Consider the following 26255-nt stretch of genomic DNA (forward strand, 5'->3'; position numbering starts at 1 on the left):
AAACAAAGCCAAAAGATCCGTTACCGTTACCCCAAGGCCCAGAACAATCAACCTTTATGTTGTTTAAACTTTTGTTGAATTCAGTTTCGCTTTCATTCGTCAAACCTTGTTGCTTCATTCGTTTGGATTGTATCTAACTAGTGTGTCAATTTTTGGTTTGTTTTGACCGGACTGTACAATTTGTGTTCATTTTGTCTTTGCACAGTCTTTGTATGTTTAATTTCTTCTCATTTCCATAAAAGAAACCATTTTTAATTAATCACTTCTCAACACCTACTGGCACGCTTCACCTGTATGCAGTTTGCTAATTATTTGTTACACATTAATAGATACTCTTATGCTTCAGATTCTACATACATGGATAAATTATTGCACACCGTGTAGTGCAAATAAACTCGATTACTTTGCATGGTTCGCTCCACTCGATCTATAAAGCTTGAATCCATCGGGATGCTTTAATTACCGTTTCCAGAACGCATTCCCGCCCCAGATGAAAGGTAGGAATGGTGCTAATGGAAATAATGGTCAAGGTTGTACATATCACCTATCTTTTTGCTTGGCTATCCCATACATTCGGTTTATTAATAAAATAATATAATATAATGGTATTATAGTACAATACAAAATAATATATTATAATATAATGAAAAGCAGAAAACGTGTGCAGGAAAGTTATAATGTAGCTAGACAAAAGAGAAACAACACGAAACGTGCTTTATTTAAAAAAAACCTCTATTTGAACTTTAACCGACATCCCACGAACCGGATGGAAATGGATGCAAAGCAATCGAATAAAAACGTCATGCAGGATTAACGCTGCACAGTAAGAGAAAACAATTTCCATCGCACGAAGCCAAAATGAAAAACGAGAGTTAAAAATGTTCAATATCGACGTGATTTTAATTCCATGTTTCTAACGTGACTGACACACATTTTTTTGTGTCCATAGAAGAGCGACATAAGCTTTTGACCTCGTTCCATCGTATAAATTTTGCAGGATAAAGTTCGATACGATAATGGTCGTTCCTTTTGTTTTACACTCAGTAAAGAGTTAAGTGCACCGGTCAAATATGTGTGTGAATAAGGTGAAATGTGCTTTTACGGGGCTTATGTCGAGGTAGTTTGTGGAGCAATCTTCCATACGATTAATTTGAGTGGTTGTACATTCAAGGGTGACATGATTTATCAGTGTATGCTCTGGGTGGCAAGAGTGGATTGTATTCGTTTTCCTGCTTTAATAGTGTTTCGTGTGTAACGCGCAATTTAAACGCAAAATGAGTTTTTCGTTTGTCCTTCCTACATTATATAGCTGTTTGAGATACGCTGCATGACAACTTGTGTACTCGCTGTTCTAGTTGATTTCATTAATCTACATCGATTGAACCATTTTAACTGAGACATTCAGAAAGAAATAAGGTGATTGTTTGTTTTGGTGGCAATCCAGTTAAGTCGGAATTTTTATCATAAACATTATCAAGGCACGATTTATTCTTCGAATTGTTTGGAAGAAATTTACCGACTTCAAACAATTTTCCAACAAGCCTTCCAAAAGAGTGTCGTATACGCAGACGGCCTGAATGATGAGACGCTGTGGCAACATGAACCTGTGCCTGATCACATCCGATCCATCAAAGACAACTCTTTGAATTGAAAGTTCATAATATCCAGCAAAAATTTACAAGCATAAGGCTCATTTTTCAATGTCACTCATCTCCTTCAAGAGTCGAATAGTGAAAATGTTATAAATCAGCTTTAACTAGGTATTAATTCCATAAATATGTTGTTTTTGTTAATTAACGTTTTCACAATCTCAACATAACACTAAAAACTTGTTTCATATAGAGGAAAATGATCCCCCTCTTCCAGCAAATGAAACGATTGAGCTATTTGTTAAAAGTTTCAACTACGATTAAAACCTTCCACAATCCACCACCACCATTATGTCCCACAGTGCAGTGCAATTAGCTTATCCGGATTTTGTTTGTGTGACCGTTTGGCTCGCTCGAAGGTACGAAGCAACGAACACAATAGTAGAACGCAACATAGAAACACAGGAAGGGAACGTTTTGATGGCCTCGAAAACTTCTTTTACTAAGTCCTTTCCCTGGCACGGGGAGCTTAATGTTAACATTTTGTGAGCTTTAGCTCACCAAACTATTCGGTGGTTCTTGTTGTTTTCCGTAGCGTGAAGAAATGGTCACATTGGTGTCAGTAGAAGCACAGTTTTGTGCCATGTTCTTTGGAGCTTCTTTTGAATAGGATTATACAGCGAAACAATTCAAAAATAAATCCCATATTCTCCCAAGCAGACAACAACTGCAAAAGAAAAACGAATGAGTGAGTGTATGCGTTTTAAAGCAGTCAAATGTAAACGATACTGGGAAGCTTTTTGTTCAGTTGCAAATAATAACAGCCTTCATCATAGTAGTAAAGTTCTGTTTGTTTTTCTAGGAAATGAGAATTAACAAATTACTTATTTAAATCCTATTCGTTCCAGTAGTCAGTACAAATATTTCTGCGTAAAATAATAACCATGCCACTCAACATCAGGTGTTGAGTCAAACACACGTAATGGCTATTCATCAACGCTTTAAAAGCCACACTAACCACACCACCATGCTGCAAGGATGACACTTTTCGAACTTGTTGCTATTGTCGGCATGTGACTGCAGTGGAACGTGTCGCGAGAATTGCATTATCCCACAAATTCCTCCATCGGAATATAAGTGAACAAGCTACAATGTTCTCCTGCTTGCTACACGGTCGTAATAAAAGCAAATGAATTGGAAAGAATGCTTTCCGCAAAATGGCTAAAGCGTAGCGGATGGAAGCCACACTCATTGCACACTATCACCATCGAGTGCTAGTGCAGCCGTGCATACAAGAGTGTGTTTCTGCTTTCGTTTTGCTTTATCCCGCCTAGAAGCTTACCTGAGAAAATGCATCGCAAACGTAATGATTTATTCCTTACCGAAAAGCGTTACCGAGCGTCGTCGTTGGGCGGAAAATGTGATCCGGAAGCGGTTTCGATGCCGAGTAAGTGGTGTGTGTTTCCGGGTTTTTCTCCATCCTTTCGTTGGAGAGCAGAATGGGTAGATGGTTTCGATCGATTGTGCATTTCTTGTGCTACCGGGATGTCTTAAGGAAGAAACCTATGTATTGGAGGTTGCAGGTGGAGAAGCGTCGATTCTTATTCTCTTTTACGCACATGCACACACTGAAACTCACACACGAGCCAGAAGTAAAGCATTGGAACGGAAATGAAAAATTGCTACCGTCAGTTGAGCAAAGTGGCGAGCACGCCGTTTACCTATTAAAATAATGTATGCCTTGGTAGAAAAGGATAGGGTAGGCCCTCACAATGCTTCGGAGAGGGGTTTCGCCTTCTAGAAATAGCGTCACCAAGCGATAAAGTGATGGCTCCGTCAATGTGTTGGTGTAGCTTAAGAGGCAATTTGTTTTAATTTGGAGAGCGAAGTGCGAATCTCTCCGCATGATTTGCTGCGGTTTCCTGGGTAGTATTACAACGCAGTTTGCGAAGACGAGCTTGTGTTCTCGGCCGGGTGAAGGTGCTTAATAAATGTTACTGCTTCAGCTCTCGCAAAAGCTCTATGGTATGTCCATTAGTAATTTTCTAAATGTTAAAGTCAAAGTTTAATACGTTAATTCGTTGCGTAAATTATGTTTAGCTTTTTAAAACATGCGACATTTCAATGTTTTTTGAAGTTACTGTAAACTCATGTTAGTTGATACCATTTTCACACTCCCAATTTAATAAGCTACACGGTATAACGCGATTGCCCGGATGTATTGGAAAGATAGAACGTGTTTATGTATAAAAGATGCGAGTATCTATTCCAACCCTCAAACATCAAGTGATCTATTCCCACAAGATATCGGAACAGGATGCTCACTTGCAGATCTTGACTTCCAAAACATCGAAACAATCGCCCCGCTTCCATCCTTCCCCATGATGATACACTATCGATGAAGTATGGTTTTCAACATGGCATCAAACTGTCAAACAACGATACACCTTTGGGCTGCAACATCCTCTTTCCCCAGAATCAGACTCGTTTATATAAAGGTTCTTCTGGGACCGAGTATTACCGAAATTTGCTGATCTCGAATAAATCAACCATATGCGACACTGCTATACCTTCTTGTTTCCTGGGGCTTTTCGGGTCGGCATGGCTAGTGCAGGATGCTGAGATTGCTTAGAACGTGTGCGTGTTGCGAGCAATCAACTTGGTTACTTAGTTTGCTGGATGATGACAGTCTCAGTTTGATGGAAGTGGGGAACTATTCGACCGGAAGTTTGTTGTACCTATTTTCAGCTTAATTATGGCGTACCATGTTATTGACGCGTAAAGAAGGAAAACGTTTGTTGGGAAGCACTTTGTGGTTATGTCAGACGGAGAACATGGACACTGGTATGACAAGCATTAGTCTGGATATGAGAAACTGAGCACGGCAATCTGTAGAAATTGCAGACGGAATGGTTGAGCTTTCTCGTGAGATTGTTGAGGCATTCTGTGGTACATTCTGTCAACGGCAAAGTGTGCGTTGGATGCCCAAGTTATGCCATTGGTTTTCGATTTTGATCCTGATGATAAAGAAAAGGCGGTGGGTGTGAGGATGTTTGAAAGCAAGCATTGTTTGAGGGATTGTAATAGGAAATCGATCAGACGGTATTGAGAAACATGTTCGAATAGGGTAGTTAGATTGTAAGTGTTCCAGGTTTTGGTATTTTGTATCCTGGTTGTGGTGCTACGAAAAGAAGATGTTTAATTTGTTCTGTGCTTAGCGCTCTTAAAAGTAGGTTTCTTTGTGGTTCACACCGTATCGAATATCGTATCGATGGGTTATTAACGGGCAAACGCTTTAACGTTGGTTTCAGGCAGTTTTCCACGTCCAACACATATAAAATGATGAGTTAACAATAACATGATGCCTGCCGATGGCAGGAAGGAAGGAATGACGATAAGCTTAAAGGTCAAACCGCCTTCCAGTTCTGCCGAACTAACTTTCGGTAAATAGGGTGGGAGTTATACAAAAGTTTGTTGGAAAAATATGTGTTCTAATTGGATTATAAACTATGTTCAACTTGATCGCTTCAGCTGGAAGTTTATGTTTGACTTGGAACTGCATGGTCACTCTTTATCTCAAAGAGTGCACTCGTTACTACAAGCGTAGCTGGAAACTATTGAAACGTGGTCAACCGCAAAACTACTGTTTGGCTGCATTTTCTGTGAAGAAAAAACCGTACACGATGCAGAATATTTGCCAGAGTTTAAAATGCTTCCAGACGTTTGCCATGTATTTCTGCAGCAAAACAGGTAATTTTCAATAGTTCAGTTTTGTTTGCAAGAATATTTAAACTCAATAACAAAGGATCCGTTTCGACGTAAAACAAATCATGTGAAAGCAAAACACGCTTCATAGAAAGCGTTTAATACAGCAATGGTAAACTCTTCAAGCAATTGCTGTTTACTAATGGTTTGTATTTGATGTTTGAATTGGTAATTAAATTAAATGTTGTTTGCATGGTGTGTTTGCAGATTGAAGCCATTTGTTGATTGCTGCGATGAGTATTTACACTGGAAGGTGTAAATAAGCGATTAAGGGGTTCAAAACTTTGAGCCGAATTATTGATTTCATTACGTTTTCTGATACTCCTTGCTGCTGAGTGCTGGTGTTAGCCGCAGTGCTCCTATTTTTATCTCTTAAGTTGATGTATCATTTCCAGAAAAATATGGTTTCGTGTCACTATTAGAGTACATACTCCGTCAACAAAAACCCATGCAAGTAACCTTTTCCATCCTAGCTGAGCCATCAAGATGTACTCAGAAACAGTGTCTGACCACGAAAGGAAATGAATTTATAGTTCTATTTTTGTACACCGAATGTCCTGACCATTTCCGACTTCTGGGAAATGTCTATTTCAAGTCTGTGTGCACAAGTCAAGACCATAGTATGCGGTATATTTTGGCTATTCTGTACCACGAATGCTAAAATTAGATTCAAGCACTCAGGCTACCAATTGGGAAGCGTCGGTGTGAGACCAACCGCAAAAAAGGCACAACCAAAAAGGAGGAAAGTTTCTATAGAGACAAAAATACGCCATTCATATGCTGCACATATCCGTATGAACTCTCATGAGGAAGAAGGATTAAAAGGCCCGAGGACGGACTGTGATCCCAACCGCAGCCACCATCAGCAGCTGCGATGATTGTCGATGTTAATTGTTTTGTTTATTAAATTTGGAAAGTTTGGTTAATTTTATGACTGTTGCTGGTAAGGCACAGAGTTGCACAGGTGAGTGGAGACAAGTTTATTTTTGCATACATGTATATGCTCTCGACAGCTCGTAGCGCCGGTAGCGTACAAGGGCAGCAGGACGACGCACCGAGCGTTTTGTGAGTTCGGTTGGGGAATATTCAATTTTCACCACCATAGTAATGAGTGTCTGTTTTGTATGCGGTCGTTTGATAGAAACTCGAAAATAGAGAGAGAGAGAGTTATAGAATGAAAGGGATGGATTGAGAGCGACGTATGAAGAATAGAAGAGGAATAGTAGAGGTATGAAGAGAAGAGCGTGTTTCTAATTATTATTTCATACCTTACCAATTATTTTTCATGTCGTGACAAGAGAGAGTATGGTGTTACTTTTGCTGTCATGCTGGTTTGTGGTGGCGAAGATTTTATGCAAATTTGAAGCATACTGTCAAGTGTGATGTGAACTAATAATAAAGCCGTTTGTGTGCTATTTTTCCAACACAAAGGCAAAGGGCTTACAAAGTTTATGTGTTACGTTGAGTTTGATACTTTAAGCTAGATATGAGTACACAAAAATGCAGTAATATTTAAATAATATTTTAATTAAATAATCATTAACATAATGTTAACTAGATAAGAAAAAAGTGTCATAATTTGGTATTTTATGTCTCTTTAACTATATGAAACAGAAATGATGGAGGAAGTTCCTTAGATTGTCAATTTCTACATTAAACTGTGAAGATGATGAAGATAAAATGAGATGATTGCACACAACAGCATTTTTTGAAAGTATGTTTGATCCCGCACAAAAACAAATCTAATGCCCAGGATTTTCCAGAATAGGGTACTGTTACTTGTTAGACATTATTTTATCTCTTTGTGGTTAATGTGTATGTTTCATAGTTAATGACAGCACTGCTCCGGATAATTGTAAGGATAATGACGAGTTTTGTTTTTTAAAGAGGGCCTTCTACCCTTACTTACGAAAGTTAATTGTACTTGAAACATTTGAGCAAATAACTGTGCAAAGTTTAAGTGCGATTTAAATCATCTTTATAAAAACTAATCGTCTATCAAAACATCAACCAACGTTGTCCATCTTCATACTTGATTACATCAGAGAGTTTAGGTTCGGCTATGAACGATGGATGGACAAAATCGAAGTCAATCTAAGAAATACAATCCTCTATAGATATCCCTTCCTCTACAGCGTGTTCGGAACATAACAAAGTATGGTATAAAGTTGAACACTCCCCAGGGCAACTAAAGATAGCCAAGACACGGTAAGCGAATGTATAGTTTTAATTAGAATCTTCCGTCTAAATGAACCTCAGAGTGTGTGGGGATTTGTATCGAAAATGGGAAAATTCCCACAACTGCTTTACGGTTGCTAAGGAATATGGAGTCTTATGGGAAAGCAAAGCGGTGCTGTTAAACCGTTTTAAATCGTGTAAAGGAGGGTCTCGCCTTCGGTTTGGATGAAGTGAGATACAAATTTGGCATCAACTGCTACAACGCACACGGTGTAACGGCTGTTCTTCGAGCCCGAATCTGACTTGTGTTAGTCATTTGTACAAATTAATTGCTCAATTCGCAACACTATTCATGAAACGCGCCCGTCTGGCTCGGATGTTAGCTTGTCAGCCTGGGTTTGGAAACATCGGTTGAAATTAATTTGTATTTGCACTTTCATTAGTGAACCGTACGCGTGTGTGTGTGGATTTTGAAAACATGTGATTGGGACAAGTGATAATGCGAATAAGAGCGCTTGTCACTTGTTCGGTATGGCTTAAGTTTCTTGCCTGAAAAGTGACTAGAGTTGTGCGTGAACGAAATGTTTCATTTGATAGAAATGCTCAAGTCATAGCGAGGATTGTGTGTTAAGGAATCAATTCAGAGGTCATTGGCAAACTTTCTTAGGTTTATGGTAGGGCTTTGACGTCAACGTATTTTATCTTATCTTTTTTCTCGGAATGTTTGTTAAACCTCCTGACGGTTAGAATTTTCCAAGATATAGAAACTTAAAAAGCGCAACACGATGCACCGACGAAACCCTTCCTAAAACCAGATAATCTTCGATGAAACAGCAATTATACTAAAAGGGCTCACAAGATATCCCCTTTCCTTTCCAGCAGAGACATACAAGAAATACAAGAAAAGGAGCAACTTGTGAGAGTCAGTGGGAGAGGGAGAGCGAGAGAAAGAGAAAACAACCGAAACCCGGCTTTCGTGGGTTATAACACAGTCCATCGAATTGACTACATTAATATTCCACGTGCAGACGCTTTCATCCTTCACCCGGGAGATACCGAAAATCACTTTCCCTTGTTCATCAATAGCCGCCGGGATGGGGTGGCCTCAAACGCGTTATGTTGATGTGTGGGTCGATTGTGAGCCATTTGCCTGTGGTAATTGCCGTAGAACTATGACGACGGTGTGGGTAGTGCGTGCTTACGAAAATACTGTGCTAATCAAATACTAAGTGATACGATTGATGCTTCCAAAAATTGATCGTGTATTTGTGCCTTCTTCTGAAGGCGTCATTATCGGAAGAGTAACTGCCTCATTGCTATAGAAAGAAATAAAAACCAATTATCCAAACCATCAACAAAACTGACTGTAGCTGTTGATTTGAGCTGGAAATTTGCAGGAAGAAGATTTATGAATTTAAGAATATTGAAAGCATTTGTAAATCAAGCATGTAGTGCTGTTCTAGTAAGAGCACTACATCTATGGTTTGTATACCTGCTATCTACTTCGTGAGGTATACATTCAAACGAATAGGCACGAATGTTTTGATAGTTATCAAATTTCCCACATGTATAGAAGTTTCTGGAGAATGTCCGCATACACAGGAAATGGTACTATTTTCATCATCACTTAATTATACTAATTTCGGCATCGACTGTGGAGGAATTTACATCCGCAGTCGTTGAACTTAATTATCTTGTGAAATGGAATGGTCGTTTCCGCACCGGTAAGCAAATGTTTTGCGCTTGCTCGAGCTGGCAAATATTCTACGACAATGTTCAATGCTCTTGTTCTCTCTCTCTCTCTTCATAACTGCCTGTGAGGGAACCTTTCGAGAAGGGGAAAGGGGATTAGCTCATGCAGTGAGCTGTCTGGTTTTCAGTTGAAGCATGGACGACCAGGTAAGATGAGTGGTTATACATATTGACGTGACGTGACTAATGACGTGAAATTCGCCCAACCGGATAATGGTCATCGGTGATGTTATGCCAGATGTAATACTCATACTGCTGTGGAGAAACTGTTTAAATTATGCATCTAAAATATATGACATAATAGTAAAATTTCTTAACTTTTAATGATTATAGGTCTGAAGATTGATTAATAAACGCTGGGCAAAATTATCCATTTCAAATTTTACTAAGAAAATTTACTTTTAAGCTAAACAATCTTTAAACTGAATAAATTGTAGCTTTAATATACTACAGAATATACACATTGGATAGTGATAGCGAGTAATTGAACTGAATGAAATACAAAACACCACCTGCAATCGAAAAGAGTGGATTTCTTTACAAAACTTAAATATCAAAAGCTCTAAAGTAAGCTTCAATAACTATTCATGTTATGTAATTTTAATGTTCTCCCACAGTAAAATATGACACAATTATCAACCGTCTTCAGTATGGCCAGTGTAGGACCCGTGGCCAATGGAAAACTTTATTGAATAGATAGCTTAAGCAAACGACTCTCGGCATGACATGGAACTAAGAAACTCAACTCTTGACTCTTTTCATTTCGTAATAGGAAAGAAAATACCGCAATGAGTAAACTCACAACCCAAAAGGAACGGGCAATGTCCCAAGAATCGGAGGAATTAATTTGCCAGCTTAGTATACCGGTATTCGGAAGGCACTGAGTGGGGCTCTTTTAAATGTTTAACTGTAATTGGTACAGAATACCACTTCACAATAGTGCTTCCTGGATAGGACCTGCTTGGCCGACATTTACGATCCATAGAACTATGAACTACGCATCCGTGAGGAAGTTTCCGAGACCCTTTTGACGCCCATTAGTGTGTAATGAGGTTTCTACGATGGAGGGAAGGTGTGAGGCGAGTGAGTCATTTTTACGGTGTAAGCTTTTACTGTGCTAAGTGTTTTGAGCAACGGTTTCTTTTAATAGAGATTTAAAATAGAGAAAAGTGTTTATTAAACATTTATGGTTAAATGATGGTGCAGATTTTTTGTTAGTTTGCCTTCCCACATTACTATAATGCTATTGATTCCTGGAAAAAGAGCATAATGGTTCAATACTGTCTTTTTCTCAACAAAACTACACGCAAAGACCACACAATATACAGCATGCCTTTCCTTTGCCACCGCAAACAAGAAAACATGGTCACGCTTACGATTTTCTGCTTTTCATCTTCAACACAATACAATCAAAATGGGCTTCAGCTTTTCCCGCTTGTCCGACACAATGGTCACGCATGAGCTTCCCGGCTTGGCGTGGGCTTTCTTTGGTTCTAGCGGAAACCCAAATCACAAAAGCTGGCATATGTTGAAGGCGAAACTTTCTGCAATCTGTTGTACGATTAAGACGGAAACGCACGCCACTATGTTTTTATTAAAAGAGAGTGGAATAATGTACCCATATCTGGGAAGCGTACACTAGTTTGTGTTTCTTACTTTCCCTTTTGTATGTCCCCACTAAACCATGCACACTTCCGAGAGTTGTGGCCAATTCCGGGCGAATGTTAATTGATATCAGTTAATCTGATTATTTGCTATTATTATTTTTATGTCATTTTTTCGTGGTTCTATTGTGTGTTAGTTTTTAATGTCGGGGAGCAGGGACGTAGTTTGATAGAGTAGAGAATGAAGCGTGTTTTGGAATATATTTATTTCTCAGATAAAATAATAACTACAAAACCCGTAAATAACGTTTACCGTAATTTATGTTTTGTGATAATATAACTGTATCGTACTATTTGTTTTATAACAGCAAACAAATTACCTTGCTCTTTTCGCTTTGTTTTAGTATCTCATTTCCTTTTCTTTTCTTAATTTGCATCGCTGTGGTTTACTCTAGCAGAACGATGAAACTAACACAGCTTTTCTTCTTTTTCTGTTGCTTTTTATTTGCTCAAACCTTTCATGGCTCGGTAATCATTTTGTGGAAAACTGCCCGAACCGCTAGGAAAAACGTGGCCAAAGAACCAACTTGTAACCCATGTATACGCGACATGGTACGAGCGGAAATTAATGCTGGCAAATGTGTGTAATGGTATTGCTGCTGTTGCTGCTGCTGCTTGGGCTCGACAGATGACGGAAGTTGTGCTGCCTCGTTTTGTAATGGTGCGCAGGAAGCGACCGAAAATTCGGAAACAGATTGCCGCAGAGCCGCAGCAGCAGCAAACGGGATGTTTTGTGTCACCGTTGGATGACGTCTGATGAACGGCGACAAAATTGCGCGTGTAAAGCGGAAGCCGCAACACCCCCGAGCACTGTTTCAGACCTGGAAGTGTTGCGAAGCGAAATTAGATAAACCAACAATCTCCTACCGGCTGTTTAGTGTGTGTGATGTGGTACTTAGATTAAGCCAGAAAAGAGGGCATAGAGTCGTTTTCGAAGGCATAGAACAGGAGCGTTTGCTTCAGAACATTTACGGCAAGATTCCTGTGAGCAAGCGACAGGCAGCATTTGAAGTTTAGCCTGCAGTTGAATAAGTTGATGGAAAAACAGCTGCTCAATCTAAATTTCTATTAAAATTCACAGTGCTTAATGTGCGAAGCATCGAGGATTCTTCAATTTGGTCGGCACGATTCCAACTGCCACTTGAGCTAATCGAAACATTCGCCTTCATAATTCAATATTATCTGCTGATTGCTACGACGGAATTGAAACAACGTACTGTTTCCTCGTTCGTCGATGTTACGTTCTAAAGATCCAAGGAGGGAGGCTTAGCGCCGTTTGTAATCGTCTAGGCAAGCGCATTTTTTGAACGATTAAGCGAAATTTACCATTCGCCTAACGATACACAGCTACATTTACGCGGCAGCGTCTCGGATGTCTTTGATGTGGGTGTGATTGCTTCCGAGAACAAGGAGGTCTTGCATTTTGCGAGAAATAGATCGGTTTTTGTTCCTTTGTGTTGGTATGTGTAACATTCCTCCACAAGCACAAAAGTAAAATATGTGTTAAGCTCGTGATTTTATAGAAAAAAAGGTTGACTCTCTTCAGCAAGTATCTCAAGGTTCGATTGTGTTCATAAATAGTTTCCTTTTCTAGCACTCATTTGTTGTGCAAAAAAGATAAATAAAAGATAACGATGAGATAAAAGTGCACAAAAAATAAATCCAAGGTTTAAATAAACACAATATTTACTCAAGGGCTAATTCTACGAACGAAACTCAACATAACTATGACCAAGGAAAAGATAAAATAATTTCGGTTAAGCAATTACTGAAATTATTGATGCTACGTTTTGAATTAAAAATATTGGACAGTACAAAGATCACACCGATAGAGAGCAAATTTAATGACCACGCGGAAACGTTAAACGTCAATCATCGAAATCAAGACAACAATCGAACCATGCAAAATTCACCTTCTCTGATTGATTTTTCGCACACGCCACCAATATTTGCAGTGAAATTGATAGATTCCTGCTTCACAGCGTAATTGAAATGCACGTGGTAAAAATAAAATGAATAATCAAGCCACTGCTGGTGACCAACCGAATGTATCACGTTACTGGTGGTGACCGTTTCCATCCATCCAAACCGGAGGAAGCTGCTAGGTGAGCCGGACATGTGTGCATGACACATGTGTGTTTTTCCAAGGCACGGCAGATTCATGTGGAAAATTTGTGAATCCCATGACAATGGGATAACGTGAATGTGCGTGTAAGAGCGTGAAATTGTCACATTTTGCGTTAATCAGTACACAGGGTGAAATTTATGACGCAGAAACGACGATTGTTGTGGATGATTTTGTATCAAAATATGAAAAAAATTAATCCATATAACTCATCCTGTTTCTTTGAACTGTATTTTATATTCTTCTCCTCAAAACTTTCCGCTTTTCCGCGTAACCCATCATGCATCAATGATCACTGATAAGTGTGCCGATATTCTACATTCTCCTTTCAATCTACCACTACGCTCAGAGATCACCCGGCGTTGGGATGTTATTTGAATAATCAAAGCCACCTGGTGGCCACGCAACTCCCTACACTTGATGCAGCCATCGTTTTGCAGAACGAAGCATCTGCGAAGTTAGTTTAATTATTCTGCGGCACATCATTTATGCATCGCCAGTCCTCGCCCTTTTCGCGGTTTACGATGAAGTGCTTGTAAACTTCTTCAACTCCGAGCGGTTTTGAATGAACATCAATTCTCGGGCACGGGACGGGACATCGAATGAACGCAAGCTGTTGAGTGGTTGATAGAAGTTATAGCGAGAAGCTTTCAATTTTCCTCTGAAACCGTCAATTGACATTCAAACCCATTATTTTTGTGCCTTTTTGTGCCTGCATCCCACTACGAAACCGATAACCATTGAAGGATATGGGTTGTTGGATGTCCTTATATCTTTCCCATTGACGAGAACGGAATCAAGGTGAATTGCACTGCATATCATTGAGGTTTTACTACTCAAAGGTACGGTTCAAGTCGTTGAAGTCGATGTTTAAGATAGACAGAGCAAAGGAAAACGACATGTACAGCGCTGAGATGATGATTGTCGACGTCGTTTGGTCCACGATGTGTATCTCCTTATGGAATGTTTGCTTCTAGGGTTCGGTTTGCGTGTGGTCTGCCCAATGCAATGCCGATGACGTGATCGAAAATAGTCATAATGAAATAATTTGCCCGTTACAATTCGTTCAAAAACAGCATTTTTGAATAGTTAATGATCGATGCTCTAATAATTAAGTTTTTTTAGTGTTTTAAATACCATTGCGTATTGTGTTGGGAGTTCAGAAAAGCTTTTCTTGATAACATTTTCGAAAATCACACACAATTACTAATCAAGACTTTCTATGCATCAGTGTGTTGTTCATGAGTTGTCACAAAAGAGCTCGGAACATGAGAGTTCGATGCATGTATATGTATGTTTTTCTTCTTCTCGAATTAAAGGTCATTAAGTAAACATCAAACGCTCATCTTTCGTTCTAATGCATATCTGACCGGTGGCATTTGGAATTTGTTACCAACGTCATTCTGGTTCATCTTCACCGACTGAGCGTTGTACATCCCCGTGGGGGATCTACTGCCACCTACGAAACTATAGTTGCGATGGTATAAACAAGCTCAATGTGCGCCCTAGGCGTTTGTTGGTCAAGATGAAAGAATGAAGGATGAAATGAATTGATAAACACAGGACCGCTGCCCTGCTGGGAAAAAACTTTCCCTATCCTCGGGGTTCTGTCACATGAAAATGATTCCACTGTGAGCTGTTGGGTGAGGCAAGCACCATCGCTGGAAGGATAAATGTCCACGAAAACATGAAAGTAGTGTACGAGTTGTGGCTATAGAGTTTAAACCAGTGGATGCCTTTGATATCCACTCACTCTACGGGGTGCATGTGGAGCTTTCGTTGCGTTGCAGCACTCGGTTTGGGATAAACTGGTTGGTAAAGTTATTGGATAGGCATTATGCGTCAGCATGGAGGAGGTGAATAGTTCATGCCCATCGTACTCGGTGGCACAACATAATCTGTGTGTTTGGTGGGATATAATGTGCGGCACTGGTTAGGCGTTGTTAGGCGTTGATGGTATCTTGCGCCGGTAGCTTTGGGCCAATGGGCATACGAGTTCATAATGCAGTTGATACTTTCCAAAACACAATCGCTAATTTAATACGACCTCTTGCTGGGAGAGCCTTACGAAGCGAGAGGAGATTGGGAGACAGTTTGATAATTCGCATCAGTAATAAGCTAGAGTGAACTGAATAGGGAAAGTTTAACCGTAAGCCTTGCTTCTGTTTAAAACATTATCAGCTCGATACATGACATGTTAGCAGATTATAGTGAAGCTCATTATCGACAGGAATGCTTATAGGTCGACTGATACTTGAAACTTAGATATTGTTGGAAGTTTTTCCTGTTATATTAAGCATGGACGAGGTTTTCTTATTCCTTCTTTAACGATCTGTTTTTAACTGACTTGTTCGGTTGAATGAAAATGAATATCCTTGCAATTATACTTTGTTCAAATCGTTGGAATTACATATAATTTTTTGGGTTCAGATCAAGTCATTCAAAAACTGTCTATACACATGTTCAATTCATGATTTGGTGATATTATATTGAATTTTTAAGCAACATGACTGAACCGTGTCTTTTAATTGTCAAAACTAGTTCTTAATATTCAATTTCATTACATTTGTTTCTTAAATTGCTCAAAAGTTGCTTATTAAAATAGACGCTTCTACTTATTTTCGATCGAACAACTTTTCCCACAACGTACGTAATACTCAATCAAACTCATCGAAACGCATCAGCTGATAATGGATTGGGACATGACAGAGAGACAAGAACAGGAACAAGTACTACTCACACACAAATAACAAAACAAAAAATCAAAGCAAAACACCCTAACCTCGAAACGTAAACGTATATTGTCCGTTTTGATAGTTTTTGAATGAACCGTACGGTTGTGTTGGTGTGACAATGAAAACTCTCTCCCCAAGATGGCTCAGTCAGTGCCTCGAAAGCTTCTTCGTTCGGTTAGGGGAAGTCACTCAGCTCAGCTTGAATCAACGAAGTCAACTCCATGGGCGAAAGAAACGAAACAGCAACTCAGTAGCTCGGTGACTAGCGTTGACGGTAGTTGACAGGAAACGGTTGTGCGTGCGTGCGTGCTAGCGTGAAGTAGCGGTGGTAGAGGTGATAAGAAAACGACTATTCTCGTTCCGTCGAAAACCGCATCGAAGAGAGATACACAATCAGTACTTAATTCTTCATCAGTCGGCGGAAAGATCATTTCAATCGTTGCTGGTGGATGGTGCAGCCTTCGTCGCTTGAATATTGGATCATTATTCCTTTGCCGGTGCGCTGGTGACCATCGTAGGCAGAAATGCTCTAAGGTAGAAATGTACGTGTGTGCTGAGGAAAGAGGCTCTCCAATACATTCGTTTTGCCAGCAGAGTGTCATAATGTCGTACGGGTTCTTCTTTGGTTGCTGTTGAAGGGGACGGAGTGATGCAATATGAAACAGTCGTCGTGCTTTTTATTTTTAAGTTGCTCTCAACTATCGCATGAAGAAGGATGTTTGATACATGAAGAAAGTCAAGACGCAAGATGAAATTAAAAGGAAAAGTCTTGAAAAAAAAGAATAAAGTTCCCTTAACAGAAGCATTCGACAGAGATGCTGTTGGATGGCAATAGTGTTCGTTCACACCTGTACAATGGCATGCCGAATGGGCGCACGGTAAAGCCTTAGATGGTGAAACATACATTACTTACACACAAGTGGCACCTTTCTGCCATCGGGATGACGAAGGCACTAATCGTTAATTGCTCGGAATGAAGTGCAGTGCATCAGGCCGTGTGTGTTTAGCGCAAAAGGTTGTTGCGCTTGGAATGTTTGGTAAAGCGATTTGAAATTCTTCACGACTCACCCATGATGATAATGTAGATGGTGATGATGATGATGATGGTGATGATGAAGATGATGATGTACGCAACGCAGTGGAATAAAACGCATGCAGATCTGTACTTACGTCGAACCGGATATGTGTGTTAGTGTGATCGTTTAGGGATGCCATTGGAATGTGGATTGTGTGAGACCACTTTAATGGGATAAGAAAGCAATTTTCCGACCCGTTCCGTTGTACTGCAGTGTTTGGTTTTCGAGGTTGTGGTGGTTGCGTGACGCATACGGTGCTGAGATGCCTTGTGAATGGGGGCAAGTCCGATCTGGTGTGATTTCTTTTGGCCGAGTGCTGTACGTTGAAGCTTTCGTAAAACGTGATCCGTACATGGGGGAAAGCAAATGTGTGAAGTATAGAGTGTAGATGTATGTGTCGTTTTATTTCAGAAAAGTGTACCGTTTGAGCTATCTGCTGAACAGATGCGATCCGACGCATAAAACCCGCATCTTCGGATACCTAGAGTTTAATGAAAAAAAATCCCGTTTCCGACTATATGGTTTAAGCAGCTGAAACGCGGTCCAGAAACGAAAAAAGATATGATATTTAAAAAAACGAAGCGATAAATAAATAAACAACTGTTCCCCGGAAATCTTTTCCAACGCGGGTTAAGACCAATCGTGTGTTGAATATCGGTTTTCAGCTTATCGATGAATAATGAAGAATACTGATTGTGTGTTTGTGTGACAGTATATGTACACCGGGCAATGTTTGCATGAGCCGTCGTCGCGCAAGAGCATGGTTAGGGAGGCGTAAAATTGTACCAACACTCTCTTCCCCATGCCTTGATTGTATGCGCAAACCAATTCTTTCCCTTTCATTTTTCAGTGTTTTTCGCTACGTGGGGGTTTGGGCGAGATTGTGGTTTTGTGTTTCTCGTTGGTGTTAAACCTTGGAGCTTTGGATGTATCAGTGTGTGGTGGCGTCTCACCGACAGTGTCTGTTACGGTAATTGACAATTTGTGTTGCGGTCAGCAGAAGCAGAACCTGTGAATTGCGATCGCAAAAACCACGCAAAGGAACAAGCGTGAACAGCATGCGGTTGTGGTAATATCACGTCAATTGCGTTGCGTTTTATTGGATACATTTTTTGGAAATGAATTTTTGATAAAGCGGCCGAAACAAACACTGCCAAATTTAGATAAAAAAGGAAGTATTTTCTACAGGTACGTAGATGGAGCAAAGTCTATAGAGTAAGGTTTACCATGAATCGTATGTTTCTTTTTTTCTTTAATTCCTTTTTTTTATTGGATTCTTTTTTATTTTGTTTATAATAAAAAAATGTAAAATTATTCTATGCATTGTTATCAGTTGTTTTGCTTTTTTTAAATAAAATTCAAGCTGTAATTTCATTCAATACATGAAATAATACTGCTCCAAACAACCAAATAATCCAATACATACATCAGTGCGTGTTGATGCAACCGTTTCAAGCGAATAATTGTGTCAATAGGTTGAACAGATTGAAAACAAACCAGGGCTTTTGCATCTCTTTGTATGCTGTGTTTATTTTAATTGATTGTATCAATTATACAGAATACGAATGAGTGTGGCTTCCATTTTCCAGAGCATGCGTTTTGTCCTGATTATAATAATAATTTTCATGTGTGAAAAAAATATCAAACGTAAAAAGAGGCTCACACCAGCAAAGGAGGTATTGTTGCTTCAACCAACCTGCTTAAATTTTTTCATATTTCCTGCTTTCCATAACAACCCACACAAAGTGCAGAACCTGCCCTAGTGGCAGTTTATGCACGAAATTATTTTTCCCCTGCCACCGCTACAGACGGAGCGTTAAAACCGCATTTTCACCTCCGGTTTTCCGGTGATCTTTTGGGAGTCTGCTTTTCCGGCTCACGGCTTTGCAGGTTAACCTCGGCCGGGTTGCGCACGGTTTCATAAATATTTATGAAAATGCTCATACCTGTTCGCGGTAGTGCTGTGGTGCAAGGTGCAGAGTGAAACCTTAAAACAGCATAAAAATGGTGAAATCGTCAAGCATCTCGTGGGATAGCAGCTTGGAACGGTAAAGTTATGAGCAGCTTAATTTTTGTTTATTTTTTGGGTGAGAAAGCGGTAAAGTTTGAACACCAGCGTACGTGTAGGGATTAGTTGATGAGTTTTAGAGGCACACAATGGTTTATTTTTAATAAACAAAGATGCGTATACAGTTAAATTAAAAATTTACGGGCCGAAATTGAAACGGAAATGTGGCAGTGCTTGAGAAGTTTAGTTTTTTTTTACTGAAAGATTTGGATATTTTGGTGCAAAATAACCTTAACTAAACCGAATGGGAAACGTTCGGATATCGATTTCTAACATATAAGTGCTCGAGTATTGTATTATTTGAAATGAAATATGGTATTGATTAACTTGTAAAATAAGCTTTATTTCCCATTCTAAAATGATCCTTTGAACGATCATCCACCAACCAAGCCTTCGAAGGTTTGACTGGCACAAAATATGTTGAATTTATAATACTTTTTTATCCAGTTTTCCTTACATGATGTAAGTAAGTATGTATTAACGAATATTTGAGAAAATTAATGCGTTGCTTGCATCTAAATTTGATTGATAAGGACAGATTCAACATCCGGGTCGAATGTGAACTAAGCAGAGGTGTTACATTAATTTTTTTTTTTTTCGATGATGAAATGAACCAGGTCTGATGTGCGTCTGTTTGTGTTATCCATACGTGTAATTGTGTTGGCATTAAACGAAAGAGAAAAAAACAATCCTTTCATATTCAGTAAGATTGTTCTCTCGGGGAGCGAATATAAGTAACATGTCGGGGGAATTGTTTGGGACTTTGATTTTAAAAGCAACCAGGCGTCTCCATTAACGAGCTTTTTACACAAACGACTGGGCGGCTCCATTAGCAGGGTACCATATACTCTCGTACATCGGTTTGGGTCATAAAAAATAGGAAAAAAAAAGAAGGGTTTTGTATAATTTAAAAAAAAAATAACAATCATATTCTACACATTCTACACTACATAAAATGACTCCATGTTGGTCTGAAAAGAAAAAATGTCCACCTTCACAAACACTGTTCCTATTGAAACCCGGTTTTGCCCGTATTCGTAGAAAATACTTACAAGCAAACACCATTTTCATGCCAGCTATACCATCTACACTTCTCGATATGGGCTACCATAGTACGGTTTGCTCACTCGAAGCCATATTATTATTTCCCCGAATAGATGTTATTCGAAACTAGAGTCCGAAACCATTCGGACTCTCAATTCTCTCGCCCCGAAACAGACAGTCGACAGTCGAAAAGGAAAACGATAATACCATGAAATAACAAAACGGAATTTGCGTCGTGTACCAAGCACCAAGCACTGAAAGCTTTAAGGATGTGTTTTTGTTACCTCGCTCTTTCTCTCCCCTTTCGTTCATTTGCACTGATGCTGGACAACTTTTAGCGTTATGCTTCCCGGTCATGGCTTCCTCCACTGGGTTTCATTTTTGTCAGAATAAAGAAGCAGCAAAACTCAACAAACCATGAATAATTTGTCGGTAGCTCGAATCGGTGGCTAAGCGTACTACGGCAGCCGCATCCTGTTATCGGACACCGTGGCACACCTTTTTTGTCACGCTCTCAAGGTCGTGTTAATATTAATAGCGCGTCCAGAAATTGAGTTATGCTGAAAAGCGTCAAATTTCGTGCCTTGACCAAATTGCAAAAGATTGCAATGAGAATGAAAGACCAAAACGGAAACAAAAAGGCTGCAAAGAAATGCTGTAAGCCTGCTGATGAATGAAGCGAGTGTTCGTGCCTTTCCAATACGTTTCCGAGACCGGACGCATAAATTGTTGTCGTTACGTTTTGACGGGTCTATTCGTCGCACCAACGGTGCACTTAGCTGGCGACATATTTTCGACCTCTCTGTTGATGAATGACATTCCGAACAGGCTCGAAACGATACCGGGCAACACGTTGTGCGAATGAGATTAGCGGTTGGCTTAACGGTTTCGACTAGTGTTCATCAAATTTTGTGCTGTTTTTTGGTTTGGGATCGTTTCTTTCCATTTTTAGAGCTACAAAAATGTGTCACTAACGAACGGCGACCGGATCGGCAGCTGTATCGAGCTAGCTAGGTATGCAGATATGATGAATGAAAAAAACCGACAACAGCTAAAGGTTCACGAAAAACGAGTCGTATGACATCCGTGAATGAGAGGCTTTTCACCAAAAACGTTGAGCGCTAGTCCCGAGTGAAAACTCGAGATACGACCACTAACGTTTGTGTCAGTATGCATGTAGGCTAACGGTTAACAGAGGAGTAGAGGAGAAAATACAGCAAACGGACGCTCTGTGAAAATCGATAAAAATGATTTCCTTGTTTTGGGTCCACTTTTTGGGAGCATGTTTCGCCAAAGTGTCGACAAGGGTTTGCCGCTTGTGACGAGGTCTGGTTGTAGCTAGAGAATGTACAATCACATCCTGCATAAAATGTTGAGATCTGGGAGGGGATTTTGTCCTTGTTGTTACTCAAGGCAGGGAAATTGATTTTGAGGAGTCGGTGTTCTCGAATGCACACGGTACCCACTAACGGGGATGCATGATTTTGAATGTTTCCTCTCTTTTGTTTACTGTTTTTTTTTCTTAAAAGCCTTTGCTCGTATTGGTGTTTTAAAAAAGCTGGTAAAGACTTTACTCAATTCCAAACAGACAAGAGATTTAAAACATTTAGAGTATTTAGTCTCGTCAAAACGTTTTATGGTAATAATTATTTCTTTTAAATATTCGATAAGCTCTTGAGTCGCAAAATCATAAGCCAAATAATTGAAAAGAAGAGAAAGGATCACTGCTAATTGTTATCAGTCTCAACCATCAAAGAACGACCATCACCCCATTATCCGTAACAAAATGGTTCGCTTCTATTGGCCAGTTAATTATTTATTAGAGCTGTTCATTAATCAGATTGCTTAACTGATTGTTGTGCAGATTTATGGCTTCTTGTAAGCCTTGAACCGAACCATAATGCACTTGCCTGTGACAAAGCCAAAGAAACTGAGATGAATGGGGTTGTTATGTCTCAAGCCAACGCTTTATGCGATAGGTCCAAAGTATTCATTAATTAAGGCGATAAGAGATTCGGATAAGTAAGAAGGATTAGCACCTGTTACCGCAGCTGGGATTGAATGAATGATTGGATGATAATTTTCTAAAGAAGCAAATATAATTAAGGAGTTAAAAGGGCTGTTTAAATTATTAAATTATAACCTGTGCTGTTTAACTCTATTTGCCTTGCTGAATAAATAAATGTTCAGATGAAAAAAAAGCCTTTTACAAGTTTGACCAACAAAATTAAATTTTCCACATCCAACGCTTTCTCATTTAATAAAACCATAATCTTGTTGAACTGTAGTAAACTACCGCCTATTTACAAAGCGACTTAAAAGAAAGCGAACAAAAGGTTGGTACGTGGGCAAAAAACCCGTTCACCTTGTTTGTTTGTTTAGTTTGCCTAAGTGGTCATAATTGCAAAAACAAATTTCCAGAGCTCAACGAAAAGCGAACCATGCAACAAATTCATCGCACGGGAAAAGTTCGGTGAATAAAAGCACAGTCGAAAACGCAAATGAATTCTGCAGCGTTTTTATGTTTCGCTCCGATGGCAATTGAGCGTTGGGCAGTTTTTCGGTGGTAGTGTTCGTTTTTTCTGGTTATTATGCCTTTCTCTGTGTTTGTGCCTTAACCTCCAAAACTGCGCATTTTTAGTAGTGCCTGAAGTTTAACTTGAGCGATCAACTTTTAGTGTCGGGAGTTAATGTTTGTTTGTTTTCAAAACGATTTTGAGTAAAGCGCATGGTTCAACTATTTACGTATTGCAGTGGAATTAATTAAGCAAGCAGAAACAAGTGAACAATTAACTGCCCTTGTGGGAATTCTGTATTAAATGGCGGAAACATTGTGTGCTTTTTTTACGCCCTAAATTATTCAAATTAGGGTTTGAAAAATTTCAACATAAGACTTATTGTAAAACTAATAACCAAAAAAGTTTTTAAATGCTAGTTCGACTGAAATAACGAATTCTCATATCATATGTAAAGCTAGATAAACTCCTCTAAAACATTTCAATTCTTTAGTATTATCTTCATCATCAAAAAGCACAAAATCATACATTGTTCTTAATCGTACCAGCTGCGGCGCATCATAACTTTTTCACTATCTAAACTATAATTACGTATGCGTAACCCTGCATTCCGCGTAACCCTGTAACCGCATTCTACATCACCATCACCAACGACATCGGATTTGGGGATCGACATTCGGTTTTGATCGGTATAATAAAGAGGTTATCTCAAACTCACTCCGCTCGACTTGCAATTCTATGTTGAATTCTCATATCTGAAATTGCTCCCGCTTTGCGCCACTGGGCATCAGCAATTTAGTTTCGTTCCAAGCGACGGCAAATTAACCAACCACAAACTTCCACAGACTTGCCCGACATTGGCGCTATAGAACAAAGTACATGCCGTGAACTGCAGCCTTTTCATAGAGCATTTTAAGTGCTTTAAAACGAGTGAGGCTGCAACTGCAGCAATCGCTTTAAAGAGGTCGCTCGATATTGTACGCTTGTTATTTAAGGGCTATACAGGCTCACAAACACATGACGAGCAAAATTAGTTTGGTACGGCCCAGACAAAACGGCAATGAAAGAGTTTTTGGTAGTGGTGGTGGTGGCATTATGCTCTGTAAATTGGAACAACATGCAGCTCAACGCAAAGCAGGAGAGTGGAGTGTAGAAACAATCAGAACCACTTTCTGCGTGGAGGCAGCAAGTTTTGTTGGCACTGAAAATGCTTTATGTAGTTATATAACAAAAGGCCGAAACGAGTAAAAACTGCATCCATAATAATGCTCATTGCATAATAAATGGCGAAAATAAAACATGGTTGTGTAATTTAGATTGATTTGTAGCGCAGAACGTTGTAAGTGGAATTTTTGGAACGATTTACAAACCATTAACATTATTTATCTAAATACTGGCCTAACTAATATGAAATTCATTGTTAATCGCGCGTTATTAATAAGCGTTCTTTTCTTATCGTGAATGATGCTCTCGACTTGGCAGTACCTAAAGCATAAATCACTTCAGACCTGTGAAAAACCTATCCAATTACTCCTTTAAGCTCCAATCTACTCAAGACTCTATCTTTAACATGAGTGCAATGGCCTCCAACAAAATATTTTTTTAAACTGTTTTTTTTTAATCGATTTAATAGAAAAAACAAGAGAAGAATCACGCGTAAAGCAAAATGGACGAGAAGAATTTCATCATTGCTCATCCTCCATTGTCTGCTGCGTACAGATGAGTTTGCTTTAGGATGAAATTTCTTCTCGACCGGTAAAAGCGGGACAGCAATGAGAGAAATGGATAAGATAAAACGAATGACGAAAACGAAAAAAAAATGTTTTTGTTGTCTAGCATACTGTTGCTTGCCTTTCTGCACCCAATCTTGCAACCATTAGCATTTCAATTTCAGTGTTGTCTGCTGATGGGAAAACCATTCTCTACACAACGTCTGAGAACAACAAGAAGTAGAAATGCAATTTCAGAATGCGGCTTTGGATTGCAGTTTGGTGTACGAAAAAAGCTGCTACAATAGAAATGGAAACCAAACTTTAAGAGCAAAAGAATGAAATATGAAACACTTGACGAATGTTTTGTAAGTTTGTAAATTATGCTCTGTTACACGATGAGATGCTCAGTGGAACGTGGACCAGAAAGGAAGGACACTATGAGTCAGTGTGGGAATGGTGGGAAAAAGTATCGAGAAAGTTAATTTACTCATCGTGGGCGTTCATAATATTGGGTTTGAGACACAACCAAGGCTTCCCAGTAGCAGTGATTGCGGAAACAAAGCACGCAGTAATGAATGGAAAAGTTTTCCCGGTAGTTCTTTGTTGCCAAGACTGACTGTCTGTGCAAAATAATGGATAATGGATTATGAGTAGTAGCAGGAAATGGATATCATCGAACATGGTAATCCAAGTTTCTTTGTGGTTAGGCCAATTATTAATTAGTTTTGGATACAAAAAATGGTTAAAGTTATTTATGTTTTTAAACTGAAATCCTTGTTGTCATCTCTAGAAAAACTATATTATCTCAATAGGAATCTGTAGCCATTTTTTTATTCTTATCTGTTAACAATCGAGAAACGCATACAACTCACTAGGGTAAACGTACCTATAGTGGTGCTAGTACCAATAGTGGTGGTATTGCACTAAAATGCGTCTCGTACGATAAATTAACTGTAGTTAAGTTATTTATGATAGTGTGAAATGTTCTCTAGCTTTTTACAAAGGATTCAAAAATGAAATGGGGCCATTCCGTTTCTTAGTGACCGAAAAGTCCATTATTTTGTGAAAGGTATCAACATTTTTCCAAAATCCTTAGGATTTCATAACGATACTCATATTTTTGTTAACGTTCTAAATGTCCACATAACAACGCAATTATTATTTGTTTAACATAATTGTTATCAAATGATATTGTTTTATTCAAATTCATTGGCTCTTGACCATATTTACGTATTTTTGAGTGTTTTTTACTTAGTGCCATTATAGGTACACAAAACTGGCATGTTCCTATAGTGGTCTTAGTTCTAAAATCAATAAAAACAGGTAATTTTAGATTTTTTTTCGACGACATTTTTGACTTGTTGTACTGTTTTCATTAAAATAAGTAACAAAAATGAATTTTCTGTAAGTAATTTACCAAACAAAGGCCAAAATTCGCTTATTTGGCTGAGTGAAAAATCGACTTCAAATCAAGCAAACTATTGTGGGTATGAGTTGACGACAGGTGTTATTCAGTACTTTAGTCAATATTTTCATCAACCAAATTAATACATTTTTTACAATGAAATGACGAAAGAAATCATTATTATGGCAGTAATCCTTGATATTCACACGAAAACAGCTTCAAAACTAAGTTATATTCATATTATACACTGTTTTGAGGCATCCTTGTTAACCACCACTATAGGAACACAATACGACGACTATAGGAACCATACCTCCATTATAGGTACAACGAAGCAATCACAAAAATATGTATTTTTTCGTTAATTTAAGGGTTTTTCCTGGTAAAAATGGTTGTGATTGCGAAGATACAACATATTCCAACTGTTATGTGTTAAAATAATCAGAAATCGTCTTTCCTGAAACTTTGAATCCATTAAAATACATCTATACTACCACAAATTGCACCACTATTGGTACATTTACCCTACCCACCTATTGACCCGATGCAATTCCACAGAGAAGGTCAATCTGCTGCACGATTCGTTCTTTAATCTCATCGCAACTACCGCAACGCGTAAATTCAGC

At 39.0% G+C, this 26255-nt stretch overlaps 2 protein-coding genes across 3 annotated transcripts in view; one reads left to right on the plus strand and one right to left on the minus strand.

The window, feature by feature from the left end:
- LOC120956542 (protein PRRC1-like) overlaps positions 1 to 26255 on the minus strand; it is a 261026-nt gene that overhangs the window by 59740 nt on the left and 175031 nt on the right. The gene's annotated exons all lie outside the window — the stretch shown is intronic.
- LOC120956543 (zwei Ig domain protein zig-8-like) overlaps positions 16064 to 26255 on the plus strand; it is a 170777-nt gene continuing 160585 nt past the window's right edge. Inside the window, exon 1 of one of the 2 annotated variants that reach the window (XM_049610430.1) lies at positions 16064 to 16142. The gene's annotated coding sequence lies outside the window, so the exon portion shown is untranslated. Of the gene's footprint in view, positions 16143 to 17704; positions 17954 to 26255 lie in introns of those variants that run through there. The other variant, XM_049610431.1, reaches the window with a different exon arrangement.

The sequence above is a fragment of the Anopheles coluzzii genome, chromosome 3, assembly GCF_943734685.1.
Source record: "Anopheles coluzzii chromosome 3, AcolN3, whole genome shotgun sequence".
Classification (NCBI taxonomy): domain Eukaryota; kingdom Metazoa; phylum Arthropoda; class Insecta; order Diptera; family Culicidae; genus Anopheles; species Anopheles coluzzii.